This window comes from Neophocaena asiaeorientalis, unplaced genomic scaffold (genome assembly GCF_003031525.2).
Source record: "Neophocaena asiaeorientalis asiaeorientalis breed wild unplaced genomic scaffold, Neophocaena_asiaeorientalis_V1.1 scaffold26, whole genome shotgun sequence".
NCBI classification, from domain to species: Eukaryota; Metazoa; Chordata; class Mammalia; order Artiodactyla; family Phocoenidae; genus Neophocaena; species Neophocaena asiaeorientalis.
Window position 1 is genome coordinate 7,530,967 of NW_020173108.1, and position 26,091 is coordinate 7,557,057.

The 26,091-nt window shown below is 40.2% G+C and overlaps 1 pseudogene; it reads right to left on the reverse strand.

The window, feature by feature from the left end:
* Positions 1–9,312: 9,312 nt before the first annotated feature.
* Positions 9,313–10,199, reverse strand: LOC112398644 (probable ATP-dependent RNA helicase DDX4 pseudogene; annotated as a pseudogene).
* Between the last annotated feature and the right edge of the window lie 15,892 nt (positions 10,200–26,091).

The following is a 26,091-nucleotide window of genomic DNA, read 5'->3' on the forward strand; positions in this document are numbered from 1 at the left end:
AAATTTCTGAAATTATCTTGACTAAATGGATGGGTAAAACCAACAGTTTGATAATCGTCATTAAAATAAATGCCAAAGCCTGTTTATATTTAACCCCCAAATGTGAAAAACTAATACTTCCCTTATCAATCTTGCATGCTATTTAAAAAATCCCCAGGAACATGCTGGACATATCTCTAAGATGCTTTTCTTAATATGCAATGAGTAAGTTGTTCAAGGTGGATCCTGTACTGCTTCTAAATGCTACTAAGCTCCTTAGAAGATGAAATTCTTATCCCATCTTTTTCTAGGATTTGATCACTTTTTATGGGACTTCTCAACCATATGTTGCATATAGAATCTTTCAGATTAAAAGATCAAGGGAGGTTCCCCTGAAGCAGAAGGAGGTATTCCCCTATATTGCCCTGTTTGCCTTTCATACCTGCTTCATCTCTTACATCAAAGTGAAACCCCCCCACCCTTCCTAGAAATGTGTCAAAAAATTTCCCACGTAGTCACAATAATGCATTCTCAAAGCATGGCAACCTGTTATGGAGGAGCATTCTTACATGTGATGTAGCCTCAGTCTATAATTGACAGAATGCAATGATTTCAAGACCATTTCCATTATTAAACTGATAACTACCCTATAGTATATGGGACAGTAATAAAAGAGAAATACTTGGCCCAATGACTGCTACTCAGGAGCTTACAGTTGAAGACTAATGAAATTGATGTATTTTGTAAAGGTCATAAAACACATCCACTGCCAGAATGGACAATTAGGTGTTTGTAACTGACATATGCAATTATGGACATGCTCTAAGTGCCATTGATGAGCAGTTTTTCAGTCATCTACATGCTAGATCCAGTGCTAGGCTCTAGAGCTGGATATGATCATATATAATTCACCTTCTTTATCATTAAGGAGTGAGAAAGGCAATACCACCAAGGCTGGTCTCAAGGATGATGACTTGGTTTTGAGCAACACAGCATTCACTTTGTTCAGCTACCAAATTAAGCAAGGAAGTAATGCAAATAAGACAGCCAGATCTAGCGCACTTGATGGCTTGCATGGGTTCAGCTCCCCGTTGCTTCCTTCTTGCTTATGGAAGCACACTTGAAAGTTCAGCAGGCTTTTCCATCTTCATAGAGTGAGAGATCCACTTAGAGGCACCTAGGACCACTGGCTCACTGCCTTTTATACTTTTATTGTGGGTTGTGGGTGGGAATAGCGAGGCGGCCATGTAGTCCTTAAGGATTGGTATTAATACCATAGAAGGATATGATTTTATTCTACTTAAGCCTTGTACCCCGACATCTGGAATCTGGGTTCCTAGCTCTTTTCTGGGCCGAGCTGCGTAATTATGTGACACTTGAAGAGAATGGATGATAAACTAATTCCTTCTGTGTTTTATTTCTTACTGAGTCATTAGATCTACTTAGTACTGTAGGCCTGGGCAGATTCTACCTCAGTCTACCACGTGGTTGAGGACATAGGTGGCCAGTCCTTGTTCCTAATTGATTTCTTACAACTCTCAATTGTATATATAGATGCAATTGCCTCTGCAAATTGGCAGCATTACCTTCATTTTCCACTTAAAAAAGTAAGGGGTAAGGAATAGAAGAGAGCTGTTTTAATGCCTTATCCCAACAGATATGACTAAAGTGAAGTCATTATATCTGTTAATATAAGAGCTAAAAATTTATGAACAAACCAACATAAGTCTTAGTGTTACTTTAAAATCTCTGAGAGTAATTTTATTCTCAAACTTTGAAATAAATTATAATGTAGATCACTGCAACCAGATGATATTGTCTCTGAACAAGGCTGAGACAGTATTATTTTTTTGGTGTTGTTAAAAAAAAAAACAAAAAAACAACTTGTCATCCGTTTTCAGAAAAGTTAGCAAATTGCACCCATTTTTATTTCTGATTTTGTATTTGTAATTTTTTTAAATAAAAATTCTATAAGCTTCAGACCCATCCCTAAAAAAATTTGAACGCATCCCTAAAAAAATGTGAACTTTGAACCCATCCCTAAAAAAATTAATAAGATTCTATTTGATTAATTTGACACTTTGAACCCATCCCTAAAAAAATTAACAATATTCTATTTTTTGCCTGTTTCCAAATATCTCAGTTTATTCAATATTTTACTTTTTACTATTTTACATTTAATTGTTAATATCCAAGAAGGATAAAGTTATCATTATTATTAGTTGATACTTATAACTAAGTACTATGCATTGTTCTACATGCATTACTTGAACACTAACTTAATCCTTTTAATGATCCTATGAGATAGATACTATTATAATCTGTTTTACATGTGAGAAAACAAACATGGAAAGGCTATGGTCTAAAAATCACACAGTAAGTGGCAGAGCTGCGATTTGAACTAAGGCTGTCTGGCTCTACAATCCATGCACTTAAGCTCTACTGCTATGTATATATGGAAGCTTTCAAAGAAATATAAAATATAGAAAGATAATAATATTAGAAAGCAAAAATAGGCATGTTTTCATAAAATGGAACCAAAACTAAAGTTATTATTCAAAACGAATACTGTAGAATAAAGTATGTTAAGGGAAAATATGAGCTAAATTTAGCTCTTTCTTTGCAATTCAGGAAGTATGATAACTTTATCACTCACAGGACTTGTGGGAAAGCTGTAGCTTTCCATAGACAAATTGAGGTAAATCTGTACATTTAGGGCCCTGAATCCTATTCCACATAGCACTGCAAATTGAGGTCATATGTTACCATAAGGTACCTAAAGACACTTAGGTGTCTTTAGACACCTAAAACACTGCTGCTTACAGATACATGTTCTACAGTAATCTAGTTCTAAAATACTATATATGCCAAAGAGATTGCCTGACATAAATGAGATTATTAACCATAACTCATTTACAGAAAAGCTTAACCAGTGATTTAGTCAAACAGAATACAACTTCTATCTCTCTCCATATTCTTAAACTTTATTGAAAGGAGTAACAGTCTCTTGACACTGAAGGAAAACTCTGACAGTCCCATGAACTTTTGTTGACTTTTAAGTAATAGTCACTTTAACCACAAGCAGCAGCTCAGTTCATTAATTGGAGTTTCCAGGTCTATGTAATATCCAAAACTTTGAAGTTGATCTGTTAGCAAATCATCTCTCTTTGCATACTTTGAGTTAGTTTCAGGCTGTTGGTTTTTCCTGTTTCGTTTTTGCAGTGTACTGCAAGCCGCATTCTCTGGTCTAGAGGCCACGAAAAGCTTCCTCCACGGAATGCTTTCATGGTCTTTTCAAAATTCACTGCTAAACCCATTCAACTGCAGTTCCCTTGACTGAGGCAGACAAATCTCTATGCTGGGTGGGCATTTTCAACTTCTTCCATAGCCCTGAGTAGTTTGGTGTTCACCTCCAGCTTCCTGATGCTTGGGTCCACCAGCATCTCTAGAAAGGCCTGTTGGACAGACACAGCTCTGGGCATAACCCTAACCCTAATTCTAACACTGTGCTGCAACTCTCTTCTGGGAGCCCCCATGTTACCCACAAGAAACACTCCTCTGCCTCTTTTCCAGTTATCTGCTGTGGCATAACTAATTACCCCCAAATCTAGTGGCTTAAAACAGCAACTGTTTTATTATAGCTCACGATTTTTTGAAGCAGGGGTTCAGGAATGACTCACTGGGTATTTCTTCTGCTCTGTGTGGCATTGGTGGAACTCACTCAGGGGTACAACTGGAGGATGGATTGGTCTTGAGTGTCTAAGACTTAAATGTTTGGTGTTTTTGTTGGGAATGGCTGGGAAGTTGGCTGTCATCCAGAATGTTTTTCCAGGGCTTCTCTAGAATGGTGGTCTCAGGGTGGACAATTTATTACAGGAAATGTAGGGTTTCTAGAGAACGTTCTAAAAGTGAGGAAGTGGACCAGAAATTGGCACTTAATCATTCATTCCCACTGTATTTTATCATCAGAACAGTCACAGAGCTTATGTAAATTCAGAGGGAAGGAATATAGCCTCTACCTCTCCATGAGAGGACTGTTAAAAAAAAAATTGTGATCATCTTTGGCCACTGTAGTCACTGACAAGCTCTGTGAGTACAGGTCAAACTCCATGCACTATTTCTGTTTTGATGCTAGAGCACTTTTTAATTTTGTCTTCTGAGAGACAGGCTCCTGTATGCTGTATCACTCAACTATGCAGACATATTTCAAAACGTTCCATGTGATCCCATAAAAGTCCCTATCAAAAAACTTAAGGTGGATATTAACAAATTGAAGAAGAAAAACCATATGATCACCTCAATAGATGCAGAAAAAGCTTTTGACAAAATTCAACGACCATTTATGATAAAAACGCTCCAGAAAGTGGGCATAGAGGAAACCTACCTCAACATAATAAAGGCCATATATGACAAACCCACAACAAACATCATTTGCAATGGTGAAAAACTGAAAGCATTTCCTCTAAGATCAGGAACAAGATAAGGATGTCCACTCTTGCCACTATTATTCAACATAGTTTTGGAAGTCCTAGCCATGACAATCAGAGGAGAAAAAGAAATAAAAGTAATGCAAATTAGAAAAGAAGAAGTAAAGCTGCCACTGTTTGCAGATGACATGATACTATACATACATAATCCTAAAGATGCCACCAGAAAACTACTAGAGCTAATCAATGAATTTGGTAAAGTTGCAGGATACAAAATTAATGCACAGAGATCTCTTGCATTCCTATACACTAACAATGAAAGATCAGAAGGAGAAATTAAGGAAACAATCTCATTCACCATTGCAACAAAAAGAATAAAATACCTGGGAATAAACCTACCTAAGGAGGTAAAAGACCTGTACTCAGAAAACTATAAGACACTGATGAAAGAAATCAAAGATGACACAAACAGATGGAGAGATATACCATGTTCTTGGATTGGAAGAATCAATATTGTAAAGATGACTATACTACACAAAGCAATCTACAGATTCAATGCAATTCCTATCAAATTACCAGTGGCATTTTTTACAGAACTAGAACAAAAAAATCTTAAAATTTTTATGGAGACACAAAAGACCCCAAATAGCCAAAGCAGTCTTGAGGGAAAAAAATGGAGCTGGAGCAATCAGACTCCCTGACTTCAGAGTATATTACAAAGCTACAGTAATCAAGACAATATGGTACTGGCACAAAAACAAAAATATAGATCAATGGAACAGGATAGAAAGCCCAGAGATAAACCCACACACCTATGGTCAACTAATCTATGACAAAGGAGGCAAGGATATACAATGGAGAAAAGACAGTCTCTTCAATAAGTGGTACTGGGAAAACTGGACAGCTACATGTAAAGGAATGAAATTAGAATACTCCCTAACACCATACACAAAAATAAACTCAAAATGGATTAAAGACCTAAATGTAAGACCAGGCACTATAAAACTCTTAGAGGAAAACATAGGAAGAACACAGAACACTGTGTTAAAGTGACTCTAACACAGCTGTCTCTAAAGAAATCTTTTCACTAATCTTCCCCTCTCCCCACACTCTAATGCCTAATGGTATCCTCGTTTGGTTGAGGGTTCCAGGAGTTGTGCAATGATTCTGACACATTTGCTTTGTAAATTTTGTGCATGGGGTTTGTCTCACCCTGAGTTTGATTTATGACATATAATGTATTGGCACCTAGGTTGAAACTAAGACAGAAAGGGTTTCATTCTAACATCAGAAGAGTTTATGTTTTGCATGATCAGCAAGGCAGAAAGGGATATGGGCCCAATTTGCTGCAAGTGTGCCAAGAAAAAGAAGCCCTACAGTTCCCCAGACATGGCGGAGAGGAATTTGAACCTTTCCTCTCTTGACCCAGCTGTGGCCTAAAAATAGGATGGTGGAGAGATTGTTTTGTTCCCAGGGCAGGGTGGCAGTGGAGGCTTGATCCCACCCTCAGACTGAGAGGTGGAGCTGCGGCAGGAAAGGCAGCAGTTTTGTGGGATGTAAGAGCAGAGGTGGGGTGTCTGGGCAGGGGTGGGGCAGGCCGCTAGGAAGGGTTCAGATTTCACTTGTGTGCCTTGGCCAAGTGACTTGAGGAGTCAGTCTAAAAGGATCCTCCACTATCACTGGAGCCAACAAATAACTGGAAAGTTGAGGAACTACAGAGAGAAAGTGTATCCATCTCAAGTCCTTGGAAAGAACACTGCTTATGGCTGAAACTGATACTTCATAGGCTGTTTAGGAGTGAGACCCCCAAGAACCTACTCAAGTCACAACAGATGTTTGCTAAAGTGATTTCTAAGTCTTATGAACTTAAACTGCTTCTGGACTTATGTGACTGAATGAAGTGTCTAAGTGGCCATCAGAGCTGAATTGAAGAAAGCGTTTCTTAGCTAGCCAGTGCTTCTGTTTACATAGTGACTTCCTTTTAAAGAGAAAATTGTAAAGGGTGAGAAAGAATAACTGTACAGTGGAGAAACCTGACAAATAACTACCTCAGCCAAGTGATCAAGGTTAATAGCATCAGTGACAAGTCATGTTGACAGCATGTACCCTTGATGTGATATGGTGAGAAATGGGACTTTACCTCTGTGACCTTCCATCTAAGGACCATAACCCAGTCTAATCATGAGAAAGACATCAGTCAAACCCTAATTGAGGGACATCCTACAAAATATGAGACCAGTGTTCCTCAAACTTGTCAAGTTATTTAAAATAAGTAAAGTCTGAGAAACTGTCACAGCCTGTTGACTAAATGTAATGTAGCATCCTGGATCCTAGAACAAAAAAAGGACCTTAGATAAAAACTAAGGAAATATGAATGTAGTATGGGCTTATGTTAATAATAATATGTCAACATTTTTTATCAATTGTAATAAATGTACCATACTAATATTAGATGTTTATAGGGGAAACTGGGTGCAGGAAATAAGGGAAATAGGGGAAACCGGTATATAGGATCTCTCTGTACCGTATTTGAAACAGTAATTTTTCTGTAATTCTAAGTGTTCTAAAAAATAAAGTCTATAAAAATGTGTGTGTGTGTGTGTGTACCACTTGCATATAAAAATATTAAAGAAATATTTAAAGAGATCCAAATCATTAACCTGCCTGTACTTACTTACACAAATGTCCTATGGCAATTCTTTTTCCCCTTCCCTTCACTTTCTTCCCTCACACAGGCCCTGAGTATTTTCCCTGAACTGCTGCCGTCTCCTTCTGATTAGTCTCTGTGCCTCAGTTTCTTCTCCCTCCTGACCCTGGACCCAACAGTCACTTCATAATTCAGTTTTTTTCTGGTAGTTAATTTTCTGGTTTAAAAATTCCCTAGAGGGCTTCCCTGGTGGCGCAGTGGTTGAGAGTCCGCCTGCCGATGCAGGGGACACGGGCTCGTGCCCCGGTCCGGAAAGATCCCACATGCCGTGGAGCGGCTGGGCCCGTGAGCCATGGCCGCTGAGCCTGCGTGTCTGGAGCCTGTGCTCCGCAACGGGAGAGGCCACAACAGTGAGAGGCCCGTGTACCGCAGGAAAAAAATAAAAAATGGTATTGTCAAATATTTAAAGAATAGATTCTAAGTGTTGTGAGGCCTGAAACTTATACAATTTCGGGAGCCCTTCATCAGAAAATAAATACAAACTTACAAATATAAAATTAGGTATGGGGGGGTTTCCCTGGTGGCACAGTGGTTAAACATCCACCTGCCAATGCAGGGGATACGGATTCGATCCCTGTTTCTGGAAGATCTCACATACCGCAGAACAACTAAGCTCGTGCACCACAACTACTGAGCCTGCGCTCTGAAGCCCGTGAGCCACAACTACTGAGCCCACATGCCTAGAGCCTGTGCTCTGCAACAAGAGAAGCCACTGCAATGAGAAGCCTGCACAACATAACGAAGAGTAGCCCCCGCATGCTGCAACTAGAGAAAGCCTGCTCACAGCAACGAAGACCCAACGCAGCCAAAAATAAATAAATAAAATACAAAAATTTTAAAAAATAAAATTAGGAATGAAGGATGCTCACATTAGCACTGTTTGAAAAGACAAAACAAAATAAAGCATAGCTATGTGCCTCAGTAGGTGAATTGTTAAAAAAAAAATAGTGGTACATCCATACAATAGAATACCAAAAAGTTGTTTATAATAATGAGATATGGACTTCCCTGGTGGCGCAGTGGTTAAGAATCCACCTGCCAATGCAGGGGACATGGGTTTGATCCCTGATCCAGGAATATCCCACGTGCTGCGGACAACTAAGCCCATGTGCCACAACTACTGAGCCTGCACTCTAGAGCCTGCGAGCCACAACTACTGAGCCTGTGTGCCACAACTACTGAAGCCTGCGTGCCTAGAGCCAGTGCTCCGTAACAAGAGAAGCCACCGCAATGAGAAGCCCGCGCACCGCAACAAACAGTAGCCACCACTCGCTGCAACTAGAGAAAGCCTGCATGCAGCAACGGAGACCCAATGCAGCCAAAAGTATACAAATAAATAAATTAATTAAAAAAATAATGAGGTATACATTAACATGAGAAAGACTGCAAGGTGTATTGTTAAGTGAGAAGAGCAAAATTCATTTTGGCAGGTAGGCTAAGTTGCCTAGCTGACATTCATTGTTTCAATTTTCCTTACTAAGAGATCTTAGTAAACCTTAGTTGGGAGGCAATGTGCAATTTTTCTTTAAGGAAAATTAGGCAAATACCACAGAAAGGCCAAGCAAACTCACAGGGTAGACATTTGGGTGGAAAACTGATATAAATATCTTTCTCTCTGGAAAGGGCAAAGAAGTTTGATTCTCTTGAGTTGTGCCTTTTCTTGTTTCCATCTGACTGTTTCCTCTTCCTGTAATCGTGCTGAAGCCAAAGAACAGGACAAGAGGGGGCAAGTAAATTAGATAGAGTGAAGGACATCTCCATAGGTCATTCCTATTGATTGAGGAAGGGCAAGTTCATCTTAATGAAATTCTCAATCTCACAGGCTGGAAGTAAGAGCTTTCCTTCTACTCCCATTGCGTTAAATTTCTTTCCATCTTACATCCTGAAGAATATTTTGTCATCTCTTCTGGTTATTCTCTATTCTCTCCCCAAGTAAACTGTAACCTCTTTTCAAAAAAAATTTTTTTCAAGACATTTAGAATGCTTTAATTTTTCCACTTAACACCATTTGTATCAGTAACTGCAATATTGTAATTTTTAGCCTCTCACATTACCTAGTCAGTAAAGATTTAATTTTTTGAGGGTACGAGTAAGAACAGGAAGATAGGAGACACAGAATGTCAGACTTCACACTTGTCTCAAAGATTAAAATTATTTTCTTTGCAGCAAAACTATACCACAAACTTCAGTGATTTAGCTTTAATCCCATGATTCATCATCTACTGGATTGGGAGCTTGTGAAAAAGAAAATCTTGCTGTGTTCAGCGTGCTCTTGCCCTGATGATTCTTTTCAGGATCATCAGATGCAAACACATTTCCTCTTGTTCTGTCACGGAAGCCAGGAACACATGTGCTCAAGGCACTTTCTTCCAGCTGTGCAGAACACCCTGTTGAGCATCTGGTGGTACTTTCATCGGAGGCTGTGCTGTATGGTAATCTGAGCATCAAATAGGAAATATCTCTGCCAGCGTTTCCACAATGACCAGTACACTGGATTCAATGAACACATCATCAAAACTGATAACATATCAAACATTTTCAATATCTAGCCCTCTGGCAGCTACTGAAGTAGCTACGAAAACTGGGCACTTTCCACTATGAAAATCCCCAAGAGTTTGCTTTTCCTCTCTGTTCCAGACCACCGTGAATACATATGGTTGCTATTTTTTTCCTGACAAAGAAAAGTTACAATAAAATCTGCTTTCTTCTTAGTTTCAGCAAAAACTATAGTTTTTTCATCACCTATGTTTTGCAGAATTTCTACAAGTTTTTCTCTTTTTCAGTACTAGCCAGCTGGGAGAATGGTCTGCTGAACATCTCTACGTGCTCTGCTCACTTATCCAACAGCCACAAACAAATAGTTTAACTTTTACAACTCCTCAGCCAAGCTTTGAATTTCCTCTGGGAAAACTGCACTGAGTAAAAGTGTTTGATGTTCCTTTGATTGCTGGGAAGGAAATTAGCTTCTTCATTTCTGGTCCAGAATCCATATCCAGCATGGAGTCATCTAAAATTAAATATTTGAGTTATCTGAGACCAATGTTTTCTTTATCTGTGATATCCGTCCGTCTTCCAGGAGTAGCACATAATAATCATAGCCTTGTAATGTCTGGGTGAGAGCAAAAGGGGACACCATTCTCGGTTCAGGCACTCTTGCTAGGCAACTGACATACTTCTTTGCTTTTATCCTTACGCGTTCTTAGAGATAGGGATTATTATTTTCACTTTTCATACAATGAAACAGAGGCTCAGAGAGGTTAGATAATTGATCTTCTAAGTGGTAGAGGCAGGAAACCATCTGGGACTTTATGGACAACGCATTCCTATAAGCTTATAGGAATCTTTATAAAATTGGTCTGCCTTTTGAAGCATTCCTGTCTCTTCTGCCAAAGAGGGGCTGCCCCAAACTTCCTATGAAGTGAACAGAGAAACACTGTGCTTCATTATATCTACATTAACGATGGGCTTTAGCCAAAACTGAAAGGTAGGTGAGGTGAGACTCAGGGGCTTTTCTGTCTCTGCGCTTGGTGGCTCTCACTTAGCTCCATCCATGAGGTCACATCTGACCTGAGTCTGGGCCAACTTCCAGAATTAAACTCCATTTCCCTTAGTGCTGCAGTCTTAGCTCATGGTCATGGAGGCAAAGTAATCTCAGAAGAGAAATGTCATGAGGAAGTTTAGTTAGAATTTAGAAACAAATACACTGGGTTCAAAAAACATAGGTCCTCCACTTATTAGTTCTGTCAGTTTGGATTAAGTACTCATTCCAAAAATTTGGAATATGGAAATTTCCTCACATGGTTGGTATGAGGATTAGAGATGATGTAAATGAAGGGTAAGGCTCACAGTAGGTGCCATTAAGATGTAGCTATGACTCAGAGCGTCTAGCTGAATTTTTGGTAGATACAAAGCCTGGACTTTTCCAACAAAAAAAAAAAATAGAAGAAAAATTTTAGAGATTTATGATCTTACTAAAGTCAAAAGTATTTACTTAAATAATTTATAGTCACCACAGCTAAAATGAAAAAATATGTACATTTGGAACTAGTCTTCAACTTGGGCTTACCCTGCCTGCTTTGGACTGTCACCCTAACTTACTCCTCTTTGGCGATTTTCTAGTGGGAGAATAAGATTGGAGCAGCCTCTCTTTAGCAGATGTCCTTTTTGTTGGCACTGGGGTCCTGCTGGGAATAGGATACTGTCCAATGTGCATCTTCCTCCCCCAACTTGGAAACAAATGGAAAACTCCCGTGAAAGTGTTGAGAGACAGTTCCCCATGGATCTCTCAGGTTTCTGCAAAATTTGTAAGCAGCACTAACTGCCCTTTCATTCTAGTTTATCTTCTCACAGATTTTGTAGAGGGAAAGCCTTGGAAGGTAGAGTTGGTGTCTCCGTGTGGAGCAAAGTACAACCTTGCATATTGTCCAGTGTTTCCCTCTGGGGCTAAGGTTGACAGATTTGCTCTAAGGCCATAAATAGAGTCAGATTCTCTATGCTCAGGATTCCACTACCTGCTCTGCATCCACTTGGGCTCCCTCTGCCTCAACACCACGGGACCTGGGGAGTAAGGAGAACCAATCTGAAGGTAAATCTCGTGCTGCTTGCTATGCTGTGATTAGTGAAGTCCATCATCTCTCATCCAGGATTCTCTTGTCTTCTGCCAGCATGAAACTGTGACAGGCAAACTTGTTAGCTTGAGAGTAGGTAAAAATTCACATCCTTTACAGTTCTTGACGCAGAGCACGTGAAAACACTGAAATGTACAGTTGTCAGGCCAGAGGACTCAGAGATCTCTTCTGATTAGGGAGTGCAGGTGGCTTAGAGAAATTGTTGCAAGAGAGGTAATACCTGAACTGCATTTTGAAAGATGAGTACAAGTTGGCCAAGTGAGAAAGGCTAAGAGAAGAATTCCAGGAAGAAGAAATGAGACATAGTTATGCATATGTTTGTGAGAAATTGGAATATTAGAGCTCAGATTGCCAGGGGATGGGTGTGGCAGGAGGTAATCTACAAAGCAGTCTGGGAATATATTGAGTAAAGAAAGAAGAAAAACTGATTTCTGGATTTTCTGCTCTGCTAAGCAGTCTCATGTGAACGGTCTCATTTTACTAGCACAGCAACTTTCTTAGGTTAGGTATTACTAAACTTTAAGGCTCAGAGAGTTTAAATAATTTCTTTAAGAATAATCAGCTAATAAATACTACAACAATGATGTAAGACCAATGCTCTTTCCATACTGTCTTCAGCCAGTCGGTGAGTAGCGTTTGATTCTTACTCTGTAGGTAACATCAGGAACCATCTGGGTTTTTTCTTTGTTGTTTGTCTGTTTTGCTTTTTCCTTTAGGTCAAGATGTCCTAATCAAGTCCATCATTTAGAAGCAACATGAGGCTTTTGACAGGCGTAGTCTGGGAAGAGTGAGACTAGTTACGAGATAACTGTAATGTTCCACTTGAGCATTTTTAAGGGGCCTGGAACTGGGTATATGCAGAAGAGAGAATAATTAATGGAGTTTGGAAGTGTAGTATATATTTATTTAACTTTTTATTTTATGTTGGAGTATAGCCAGCTAACAATGTTGTGATAGCTTCAGGTGCACAGCATGGCACCTCAGCAATACATGTACATGTATCCAGGAAGTGTAGTATATTATAAAGGTGAAATGATTTAGAAAAAAGGCACAGAGGTTTATAGCTTGGATGACTAGATGATTTCAATTAACTGAAATAGGTGATTCTAGTTAAGGAATTTTGAGGGGCAACATTATTAAGTTTATAAAATAAATGAGATGACAAAGAGTAAATTTCTGATAGTGAAATCTCAGGCAGCTTTTGCTTTATGGAAGATAAGTTTTGGAATAAGAGATGTTCAGTTTTTTATTGAGTGGACAGATTATTGTTTTCATTGGTAATTACAGCCTAATAATTTAAATCATAAAATCCTGCAGATGTGAGACAGCATTTAGCGAAGGTGTTTACCTTGCAGTAAGAAACAAAAACACACACAAAATGTTATCAAGTTGGTTGCCTGGACCTGAGATGGGGTCCTAGTCAGGGCTGAGACCCCTTATCTCAGCCAGGGAAGTTCTTTTTCTGCTAGATTTGCACAGCCAATAACAAAACCAATGCTGAGACTGAAACAGCACAAGTTTTATTCAATGGCGGAAGAATGGAGAAGCGGAAACTTAATTCACAAATCAACTTCTCAACCCACTTGGGATGGAGATACCATACGCATACGAGGGTCGAGGTAAAAGGGAGGGAATTGGAAAGAGTGGGAGGAATATTCATGACTTATCTGAGAACAGGGGTATGGTTTGAACCTGGAACTAATGCAACACTCCTTTTCAGTCCTCTTTACCAGTTGTTGTCATGGCAACTGTCAACTGTCTTGTCACTGGTGTGTCATTTAGCATGCTAGTATATTACAGTGAGCATATAATGACGATGAAGGTCTACTGGAAGTCAAATCTTCTGCCATCTTGGGCCTAGTTGGTTCTAACCAGTTCTTGTTTTTCTCTTTGCAGCTTCCTCCTGAAACTTAGATAAGAGCAATTGGTTTCCATTCAAGGGAGGGGAAGGAAGGGAAGGGGTATGATTACAGGGCAACAGACTTGGTCACAAATAGACATTGTAAGAAGGATTAGAATGCTAATTTACCCACTCAACCTTTTACTGTATTTCATTTAGTCTAATTAGTAATTAGTATTTTACTGAAATAATAATTTCTCTCCCCAACTAAATAATTTTGGCTCAAAACAGTGGACAGGTTTTCTTCTTTTCTATACCCTCTCATCATTTCTCTCCAAAACCCCCTCCAAAAATTGAGTCCTGGAAAAGATTTGAAGCAAGGGTGCTCATGAGCAGGAAAAAGACCAACATTTCTTTAACTTTGGTGGTTAACTTTACTTATTTTTTATTCTTGTTTGTAAAAAGAATGCCTGAATGATTCATACCATCTGTGGATTTAAGTGAATTCTTCTATTACTTTGAGAAAACATAGCTTTTCTTTGAAAATGAAAAAGAAAAGTTCTTTTACAAAACTTTTTGTCAAGTGAAAATGTTGTGTATACGTGCATAGAAACTTTTAGATCACTGTTTAGTCAGAGCTCCAGTTAACTGGCTGATTCACCACCACCACTGATGCCAGGATAAAATTTCTCACTTAATGATAAGGACAACTGGTTGAATGTAAACCAATGTTCATTCATTCAGGTATATTGCCTAATAACTGACTCATTCTCAAGTGGATTTTTTTTTTTTTTGGTGGAAACACACACACACAAATACAAGCAAGAGAGAGAGAAATAATAGCAAAATGGGAGCTGTTACATGGTAGAAGTGAACACTTGAAGGGGTGATTTCTTTATTTATAGGGGTGATTTCTTTATCACCATGCAATGCAATTTACACCTCAAATTACTGTACAGAAATATTCTAAATGACAGTTTGAATGTTTAAATATGAAAGTAAGGGTATTTCTTTTTACATTACAAGTATGAAATTAGCCATGGTAATGTCACCGGTGGAAGGGCGAGTTCCTCAGTTCTTGTACTCTCGAGGGAAAGAATTCAGTTGAGAGACATAGAGCAGTTTTAAGTAGCAAGAGCTTTATTAAGCAAAAAGAAAGTACACTCCTGAGAAAGGATGAGAGCAGGCTGTCTGGAAACCAGAAGCAGCCCCACAATGGGGTAGGGTTGGGTTTTTTAGAATGGTGGTCCCTCCCAGTGTCCTGCATCATTTGACAAGTTGATCGACAGCTTTAGGTTATATAACTTTTCTCCTAGTGCACAGGTGCTTACCCATAAGCACCAAAACGAAACTGACAGCAAAAACCACAATGCTGATTTATTACAAATATGGCATAATGAACCTCATGTTGCTTTGAGTCACCTTTTAGATCTTGGTGTGCCTGTGCCAATCTTTGCTAGCGGTTTTATCTTGCTTGGTCCTGATATGGCTGGAAACCTAGCAGTGGTTCTTGGCCACAAGAGGGAGGCTCTCTGGGTGTGTTCTGATCACAGTGTCCAGGTTGGGGAGGGAAAGATGACCCCAACCAGGATGGGGTGGGGCCCGCTTATGTCTGACTAGCTAACTAACATTTCCCCCTCAAAAGTTGGGACCCTAAAATCTTTGGGAAGATGGACTTCATCTCTCTCTGGCTGCTTCCTGCTGAAAAGGGGCATAGAGGGGTTTAGGGTCCCTCCTCTTGCTGACTGTTGGGTTCCTGTCCACTTGTCCTGGGGGGGTCAATCCAAAGGTCCCATGTAGAATAATTTTGTCTCTTGGGTATTGATGGGCTGATACCCTTAACTGAGGACCATCTGAGGTTTTATTGCCTGCCACGTCCGAAGTTGCCCTGGGCTCTGTCCCCGTGATGATGGTCCTTGATTTGGGAGCTGGCCAGAGCTGAGGGCCCCTTCATTTCAAGGCCATGATTTGGTCAGGGGCCAACCCAAGGTCCCTTTGGACTTCGGAGCAGTCCCTCTTCCAATGGCCAAACTTGTAGTATTGGGGCATGGCTTATGGGGCCCCTTTGTCTCTGGGCAGTTTGTCTTCCAGTGTTCTGGTTTCCCACAGTGATGACACTTGCCGGGGGGAGCCTCCTGGGAGCAACAGGGTGTTGGCTGTCAGACCTGTAATATTGCCAGTAGTTGAGCCTGCCTTTTAACTTTGTGTTTTTCTTTCTCCCTCTCCTTATCCTCTCTGTCTCCATTGTAGAAGACAGAGGAGGCTGCCCTAAGGAGCTCTGTGGAGGTGGTATTTGTTCCCAAGGCCATCTTTTGTATTTTCCTCCTTATGTCTGAGGCAGCCTGAGTGATGAAGTGGTCATTTAAAACCAGTTTCCCTGCCTCTGAGTCAGGATCCAAATTAGTGTATTTTATGAGCACTTCTCTCAATCACTCAGAAAGTGGAGAGATTTTCTTGTGGTCCTTGGTCATAAGTGGCCAGTTGACCATAATTAACAGGTTTTAGTTAACAATTATACTGCTTACAGTTAGTTTACATTGTTCATTGTTTATTCCCTCGACTGGGCAGAAGAGAAAGTGGTACCTTCAGGTTAACTCAAAGGTCAGGGTTAATTGCCTGAACTTGTCTAGATATTTTTCAGGGTCATCTGAAAACTTCCCTAGATCTTGTTTTATCTGAGTGAGATCCTGCATGGAAACTGGAACTCTGACTTTTATGGGAAGCCCGGAAGGCCCTATTACCTCCTGGAGTGGACAAAGTTTTGAGGAGTTATGGGATCCCGGGTAATAGGGCAAAGCATCAGGGGGTCCAACGTTGAGTATAGTGAAGAAGGGTCTGATGATGTTGAATCTCCTTCTTTACCCCAGAAGGGAGTTCCTGTAGACCGGACTTATTGCCTGGCTGATGACTGTATCATCAGGAGAAGGGGAGGGAGCTTTGGTAGACAAATTAAGCATTGCCAAGACAGCAGAGTTTACCCAGCAAGTCTTGCAGAGTTTGGGGTTTTCCCTCAAGGCAAAGAAGACCTGGACATAAGGGACCTTGCTCTACTTGCCCATTTTTTGACAAAGAGGTCAAGTTGGAGAATGGTATTGTAATTTAAACTCCCATTTCAGGCCAGATTTCTCCCTCTCTTAGCTTATATTAGGGCCATGCTGTGTTGCAAAAGAAAATTAATTGTTCCCTCTTTAAGGTTTAGGGATCAAATTTAGCCAGATTCTTTAGGATACATCCTAAGGGTGAATCTTGAGGGATGGACAGTCGGTTGTCCATCTGAAAGAGAAAAGACGAATGTGCATAGGGGTCTTGATGAGTCCCTCAATTCCCTTATGGCCTTTTGTGGGTGAGACGTCCCTCACCGCTGATCCTGCCGGGCAGAACACATTTCAGTTCTGACCCCGGGGCTACTGTCTAGTGCACCTTACCACATGCCCCATCCTGAAGCCATTGTGGCTTCCCTGAGTCCTTTCTCTGGGTACTTTCCCTGTATGCCTTATGTCCGATCATCAAAGTTCCAAGATTGGGATGTAGTCCCTGGGATTTAGCATCTTTCCAATTTCATCCTCTCCTCAAGTCCTGTTGACCCTGTTTAAGGATGATCTTAAGGAACAACAAGGAGCTATCTTCAAAGTGAGTCTTAGTAAATACAGACCTTAATTAATGAAACTAGGATTTAATATTTAGTGAAACATAATTCTCTCTTTTTTTAAATTACCCTCATCTCCATCAAACACAGCCACGACTAATTTGTTTTCAAAATAAGTTTGGTCCATTGACCACATAGGCTCTTCCATACTGACTCCGGTGTAACTTCTCAGGAGTCTCAGATTAAATTCCCAAAAGGCATCTCAAGGCTAAGAAAGCCGCACCAAAGGCTTGCCATCAGATTTTGCCTAGGTGAATTTCTCTCTTCTAGAGGTCCCCAAAATATTTAGAGATTCCTGTACATGTCAGGAGACAGTCTTTTTATTTACCTGATAAGGCTGTTCATAACCCAACAGTCTCCAGTTTTTGGAGGGACCAGGCAGAGAGAAAATAAAAATGTTTTAATTTTACCCGCAGGGGTAAATTACCAAATTGTTGTTAATCATAAGTAGCTTGAGGAGAAGGGCTTTTCTAGATCAGAAAAACAAAGATTAGAAACTGGTAATATGTAAGACAAAAGTCATAAAAATTATAATCATGTTTAGCAGTTCATTTAATCCCATGTAATTAATTTTTGTTCTGTTTGAGTCCAGCTTTTCCATTAGTTTTGTTGACCTTGTCTGATGATTGAGGATGATAGTTACAGTGATAATTTTAAGAAGTTTGTGAGATTTCTGTTAAGGGTTGTACGATTTGTCCAGTGAACTGAGTGCCTTGGTCACTGAGATTGTAGAAAGTATACCCCAGATGGAAAACACATTTTCTAACCATTTCCTTTTCATTGTGAGGGCATTCGCCCTGCAGCCAGGGAAGGCTTTAGCCCATCGCATAAAAAAATGAGGTTTGCCAGGGAACTGGGAAAAGCCAAGTGGATTTTGGATTTCCCATAGCCCTGACTGTTTTATTTATAGTTATTGTTTACCCGTTTAAATTCTCTGGTTTAGGTGTAGACTGTTGCTATCCTACAAGGACGACAGGAGGGCGAAAGTCTGACAATGACGAGCTAAACTTTTCATAGAAGTGGCCAAGAGAACTTTGTTCTCTTAACAGAGAGAGAGAAAAAAAAAATCAAATTCCAGTGTTATATTAGCTTACTATTAACAACAAAATTCAATTACCTAATTAAATTCAGTCTAGTCTTAATCCTGACAATTTACAAAATTCTTTTCTCAAAGTTCCTTTTTCACAAACCTTTTATCACTTTCTGGATCCATATTAATTTGTCCCATCTTTTCTCCATACCTAAGCAACCAGCCCTAGGGCAAAATTATTCTCCTCTTTTCCTCAACAAAAATATATGTCCAGTCTTTATACCTTCTTTTGCGTTCAACATATCCTACTTGTTTTACACACTGAAATACTTCCCTTATCACTTTAGCAGCTTTAATTATTATAATTTGTAACCTTTAAAAGACCTTAACAAAACCAAGAAACAAATCATTGAATTGTTATATTAACATTTTCTGATTGGCAAACGTAAAGATACTTAAGATTTCTATTGGTCCTTGGCAAGTCAAGTTTTAAATTACTACCCACTTTTTCAAAATTTGTGTTTTACAGAGATGGGGGAGATAAGGTTTCCTGGAAAAGACCAGGTAGGACATTTGCATTTCAAAGACATAGGAGGAGAAAGGCAAGTTCCTCCTAGGAGGATGTCTGTTTGTTTCCTTAAGGCCAGAAGAAAAGCTTTGCTTTTTTTCCCTCAATACTTACAAGCTTCTTAAAATAAGTAGGGGAGGTTTGGGGAGTGTAAAGTGTTGGTGAACTTTGGATTAGTCAAGGTAACAAACAAGAGCCAGTGGGACAAAAAGCTACCAGAGTCCCAGGGCCTAAATTCTTAAGAGGGGGAGGGAGGAGACCTAGGCCCTGAGCCAACTAAATGGATTACCTTTATCACTGAAACAAAAGAGAAGCAAGTAGAGGTAGTGCTGGAGTGCCACAAGGCAGTGATAACAATACAAGGCAAAAGTTCCCCTCAGGATATGGTCCTTGTGCTGTTGAAGAGGGCTACCTCTCCACAGAAGTAAAAAAGGCAACATCCAACCTGCTGGCAAAGCTGGCCAGGAGGCTCAAGGATCAATAGACAGTCTAAGAAGTTAGGAGAGAATGAGGATATAAGAGAAATCCAGGACAGGAGGGAAGGTATGAAGTCATGACGCTTCCCAAGAGAGATTCGTAAGCCTGCTGAGAAAGGTACTTGACCACTAAGGGCTGGGTTGCAAATCTAGAGGAGGACGCACAGAGTCCCCCAGATTGGGCCACTGATGCAGTTCCAGGGTCCTGGAACCAGACTGGGACTAAGAACAAGTAGTGACTCCTAAAACTGTGCCACTGTGCACTGGTGTCGAATTGAATCTCAGAGACAGAGTTTTGAGTGAAGTAGAAAAGAATAGCTTTATTGCTTTGCCAGGCAAAGGGAGACACAGGGAGCTCATGCCCTTCAAAACTGCGTGTCCCCACCTGGGAGGATTTGGTGAGGAGTTTTATAGCAATGGTTCAAGGGTGGGGTTGCTGATAACAATCAGAGTGTGTGCAGGGCCTGCACTCCTTCAATCTGGCCTCAGGTAGTCTCCTAATGAGCTTTTCTGGTTCGTTAATCTGGCCTCAGGTGGTCTTCTTTGGAATGAAGAATGCTAACAACTTCCATATGCTGGGGGGGTTTACTTCTGTAAAGAGCTCAAAGATATTGTTATGTGTATCCCTTGAGGTGGAACCAGGACCCTGCCCCAAGGCTGCTCTATTGTTTCCTGGCTGCTCCTCCCTTATCTCTTCATTTCCTCCCTTCCCTGATTAGTGACTGTTTGAAAGGCTTCCTTATCCAGGAGCCCCACTGGGTCCTTCTTGGTTTCAGTAGGGAGGGGGAATTGGGCTCGAGCAGCCACAGAGGGGAAACTCACCTGACCAAGTTGCCAATTATTTGCTGCGCGTTAATTTGGATGTCTGGTGGTCGTCTTGGTGGATCTTCTTGAGTCCAGAGAGATAGAGTGATAGAGGAGAAGGAGAAAGATCAAGGGGAGAAAAGCCTTGGCCTCAGTGGACTCCTTCATGGTTGGACCGGTGGAAATTGTATTCCCACCAGGTCCCAAGGACAGCGTCAGCTGCCACCCGGGTGTTATTTGGATCTGCACGGCCTGGGGGATACCCCCTGCCACCCTTAATTGGGGATCGCCATAACAGTAAGTGGACTGAGATTGTGCCCTGTGGGTCTTGGAAAGCAAACAAAGCAGAGATTGAGAGGAAGCAAGTTCTCATGAGAGAGAGAGAGTGAAGTCAGGTGAGACATGCAGTTTACCTTGGCAGCAATCTGAGTCACAGCACCAAATATGTCACTAGCAGAACGGTGATTTCCTCACTTCTTGTACTCTCGAGAGAAAAATTCAGATGAGAGGCATAGAGCAGTTTTAAGTAGCAAGAGGTTTATTAAGAAAAGCGAAAGTATGCTTCTGAGAAAGGATGAGAGCGGGCTGTCTGGAAACCAGAAGCAGCCCCGCAATGGGGTAAGTTTGGGTTTTTTAGAGTGGTTGTCCCTCCCTGTGTCCTGCGTCATTTGACTGACAAGTTGATCGACAGCTTTAGGTTATATAACTTTTCTTCTAATGTGCAGCTTCTTACCTATAAACGCCCAAGTGTAACCCAAGCGGGGTGGGGCGGGGAGGAGGGAACCACAATGCTAATTTATTACAAATATGGCGTAATGAACCCCGGTTACTTTGAGTCACCTTTTAGGTCTTGGTGCGCCCGTGCTAACCCGTACTGGCGGTTTTGTCTTGCTTGGCCCTGCTGTGGCTGGAAACCTAGCTGTGGTCCTTGGCCACAAGAGGGAGGATCTCTGGGCGTGTTCTGGTCACCAGTGTCCTGGTGGGGGAGGGAAAGATGACCCTGTCCAGGATGGAGGGGGACCCACTCATGACTGACCAGCTACCTAACAGTAATACTTCTATTGGAATTTGAAATACAATTTTTTGAAACTTTGCTTTTAAATAGTGGGAGGCTCCAGCCAGAGCCAAAATCAGTTTCAACCAATGACTTTTATTTCTGCTAAATAAGTTATCTAAAATTTCTTTGAATAAAGGAAAGTGTAAACAACAGATGTGGTAGGCAGTTTTTTAAATGCATGTTTTTCACATGTTCTGCTATTATTTTATTAGCCCTGTATGTCAAACTCCTTTGGACTCCACAAAGTATTCTCCCAGAATTTTTTGTAGCTATATATAACATTTTAGCAATGGCATCATGGTTTATTAAATGATTTTGGTAAATAATTACTTTATGAATCATTAAAATTGACTGTTAGCACTAACTTTTAGCTGAGTTCCAGGCAGATTTAGATAAGAAATGTTTGACTATGTACTCATTTAGAGTGCAGTCAATAATAAAGTATACAACTTCCAGTTTGATGTGTTCAAAGCTTGGTTTCATAGGAAACCAAGATATTTGTTTGCTAAAAATACTATTGCAGTAATCAAAAGTTTGATCTGCAAACATAAAGGATTTAGAAGTTGAGGTGAATTTTCCTCTCTAGGGCAGGGTTCATCAGGCCCTGATCCTCATAATGTTTTTGTTTTGTTTTGTTTTGTTTTGTTTTTGCGGTACGCGGGCCTCTCACTGTGTGGCCTCTCCTGTTGCAGAGCACAGGCTCCAGACGCACAGGCTCAGCAGCTATGGCTCACGGGCCCAGCCGCTCCACGGCATGTGGGATCTTCCCGGACCGGGGCACGAACCCATGTCCCCTGCATCGGCAGGCGGACTCTCAACCACTGCACCACCAGGGAAGCCCCTCATAATGTTTTATAAAGAACCAAATGGCAAATATTTTCAGCTTTGAGAGCTGTATGGTTTTGGTCACAACTACACAGCTCTACTACTGTAGTGTGAAAACAGCCATAGACAAGACATAAATGACTGAGCATGTCTATGTTTCAATAAAACTTTATTCATAAAATCAGGTTATAGACTGTGTTGACTGAAAAAAAAATGCACAGCTTAAAAGTTGAGAGTTATGTTTTATTCGGAGGACATTCTTACGGCTTCAAGCCCAGGAGGCAGCATCTCAAGTAACCCTGAGAAAACTTCTCCCAGGAGATGAGGGAGGAAGCCAGGATATATAGGAGTTTTGCAACAAAGGACAGGTAGTCTGAACGTCAAAAGATTATTGTTAATTAAAGAAAGCCGGATATTTCAAGTTAAGGAATTTAGCACTTTTCTATGTATGGGAAGATGCAAGAGTCCCAGGCTCACTGAAATCATTCCTTTGATATGCACCCCAGCTATCTGGGGCCAATATCCTGTGTGTTCACATCCTGAATTTCCTCAAGCTGCACCCTTGGGGGTGGCTGCAGTCTGATGACTAGTAGATGGCAGGTATCCTTTGTTTCCTTCCTGAGTTCCCTTGGGGCTCACCATCATGGGTGGCTGCAATTGCGTATGACTGTGACGTCCTGTGTTTACTGATATGGCAGGCAATATTTTATTTCTCACCTGTATTTGGCCAGTGAGCTATAGATTCTGTCAGGGAGGAAGAAATCTTCTTCTACCCTTCTAGGTTCTTCTATGCTGTCCTATGAATTTAATTGACTTGAGACAAGATTAACAGGAGAAAATCAAACAAAAGTTTAATGAGATGTGTGCATAGGAGAAACCCAGGAAAACTGAATAACTTATCAAAATGGCAGAAACCTTCACATTATATACCATCTTTAGCTAAAGACAGAAGAGGATTTGTCATGTAGAGGTTTGGGACTTCAAATGGGAGGAAGGCAACTGACATGAAGATGAAAAGGCAAATGTTTGGTAAACAACTGTTTGCTGGGCCATGCAGAGACATTGGGACACAGAGTGGACTCTGATCTTTAGGCCTCGCTTAGAGTTGCCCACCACCACCCCTAGAGCCCGTGTTCTTTGCAGATATCTGTGGCGATAGCTCACTTCCCTTTATCCAGATTCTTTAGGCAGCTAAGAGAGAGGTAAAAGGAATGACTTCCTGAGTCTTCTGTTTCTTGATTGTTTCAGCTTAAATTAATCCGCATGCCAAAGAGACGTTTTAGGGTGGCAAATTTTGCTCCCCTACAATTGCCAACCCCTAGTTTAAATTATTCTTGTATTTGCATTCAAGCCCCCATTCTCCAGAACCTAGTATAATACTTCAAAGGACATAATTAAGGTTTGTTGAATGAAGAAATTAATTGTTAAAATAGAATGATGAACGGGGCTTCCCTGGTGGTGCAGTGTTTGAGAGTCTGCCTGCCGATGCAGGGGACACGGGTTCGTGTCCCGGTCCGGGAAGACCCCACATGCCGCGGAGTGGCTGGGGCCGTGAGCCATGGCCACTGAGCCTGCGCGTCCGGAGCCTGTGCTCCGCAACGGGAGAGGCCACAACAGTGAGAGGCCTGTGTACCAAAAAAAAAAAAAAGAATAATGAAATAAATATACAAATTCATTTACAAGTTTAACAAGTATATATTCAGTATCAGACACAGGACACAATTCTAGGCTCTAGAGGTACCACAGTAGACTAAACAGGTCAAAAAATAAAAGCCCTGCCCTTACAGAAAGTACATTCCAGAGGAGCAAGAGACAACACACAAGATAAATAAAAAAGTGTGTGGTATGTCAGAGGTAAATAGCAAGTAATAAAGAAATAAAGAAGGCATGGGGAATAGGGCTTGACAGAATTGCCATTTTAGATTAGGTAGGGAAGGAAAGCTTTCTGTAAAGGATACATTTGAGTAAAAGCCAGAAGGAAGTGGGAGAAACATGTTCCAAAAATAAGGAAGAGTAAATGCAAAGGATCTTAAAACTGTATTCGTATTTAAAGGTGTCAGTTCTTCTATATTTTCTTTATATTTTTAACAAAGCACTTTTTCCAAATAAGATATTATTAACATGTAATGAAATGCACCCATTTTAAGTGTAATGAAGGTAGTTAATGACCTCATGGGATCCGTTAGTTCTTGAGTGTTTAGTCCCTCAAAAATAAATACTATCCTAAAATAGCCAAAGAATCTATTCAGAAAAGTAAAGCGTAATCCAAATAAATGAAAAGAGAATTTCTTATACACATTTTATACTGGGTAACTATTTAGTATGATGGGGTTCAAGGCAGGCTACCCCAGGATGTGCCACTTTGTCATGTGGATTATTTTGAGCTGAAGACAGCCAAGGCCTAACAGACTCAAGAAGAGCTTTTCACCTCCCATTCAACTGCCTAAAAGAATTTAGACAGAGGGCCTGCTCCGGGAATAGGGCTGTCACCAGAGGATAATTACAAAGAGAATGGGCTAGGTATAGGAAGATGGGGGGAGCTCTGCAGGGCCTGTTTCTTCAAGGTCCTCTCTGTCCTCCGTGTCTCTACATGGCATGACAAAAATTTGTTGGCTAAACATCTGCTCTTCCCACCTTCCTGTGAACTCTGTTGTTTGCCTTTGAAGCTCCAGACCCCTACCCTTTTCTTCGTAGCTCAGGATGGCAAATAAGCTTCAATTGCCTGACTGTCTTTGAGCTTATCATGTCTATGTGAGGCTACCGTAGGTACAAAATTAAATTTGTTTTTCTCCTGTTAATCCCTCTTATGTCAATTTAATTATTAGACCAGCCAAAAGAACCTTGAAGGGCAGAGGAAAATTTTTCTTCTGCTCCAGTAAGAACATCAGTTTGATACAATTTATTGGCTCAATGACTAAAATATGACTTGTCTAGTTTCCATTTTTTAGGTCATCTAGTGATTGCCATTATAATTCTCATAATATGCTTAATCCTTGATTTCTTGAGGTAATCTTTTAGACAACTGTGTTGTTATGTATACAGTAGACCTCCCTCTTCACGTATCTAGTGAGCACTTGAAATGTGTCTGATGATGTACTCTAAGTGCCAAATTCACATTAGATTTCAAAGATTTAGAGAAAAAAATGTGAAATAATTTATTCATAACTTTTATATTGATCATATGGTAATATTTTGGATATATTGGGCTAGACAAAATATATCACTAAAATCAATTTTATCAGTTTCTTTTTTCTTTTTAATGTGGCTATTAGAAAATTTAAATTTATAGCATTAGCTAGCACCTCCATCAACTTACATATTATCTTTTTGTGTGTGTGTGTGGTGAGAACACTTTATTTTCATTTTACCAGTGAAGAAGCTATGGCTTAAAGAGGCGAAATAACATGGATAGCAAACAATAGATTTTAAACATCTACCCATTTCAGTAAGTTTAGGAAGTATAACATTTAACCTCTATACTATTTTCCTTCAATATGAGGGGGAAATGCTAAAGACAAGGTGGGGAAGAAACCTCAGTACTCAGGAAAACATACCTCAAGCATGTTATTGATCATTAAAGTGAAGTATCCAATCTGATGATTTGAAAGAACATATCTTCTTATGTTATTATTATGTGTTTGAATAGATATGTTTCATTGCTTACAGTACTCAGTGTGGTATAACTCACTAACCCCTGTCAAATAATTCGTGCTTGTCAGGAATTGAGAGAATGTGCTACATAAACCATCCCAGATATTGTAATCATGAGTAAAACTTTAAAAGGAAACATTTTAATATTTTCCTCCAAGTTGATTACTGTTAAACACTTGTATAAAATGTGTATCACTGTACACTAAGATAAAATTGCTGTGTTTCCAGTTATTTCTTCCTTTTTAGTACTTTTTGATCTTTCTATTTTTACTTTTCATCCCTACTCATATTTTGAGTAAGATAACATTTTCACTTCTCAATCACTGCTTCCTTTATGCTATTTCTGATCTGTTTTGCTTTTCTTCACATACTTATGTGTATGAGTAAGCTGACACTGCCATTTTTTAAGCTACTGCTCTTTTTTTTCTTGTCCTGTGCATCTGCTTTACTCTT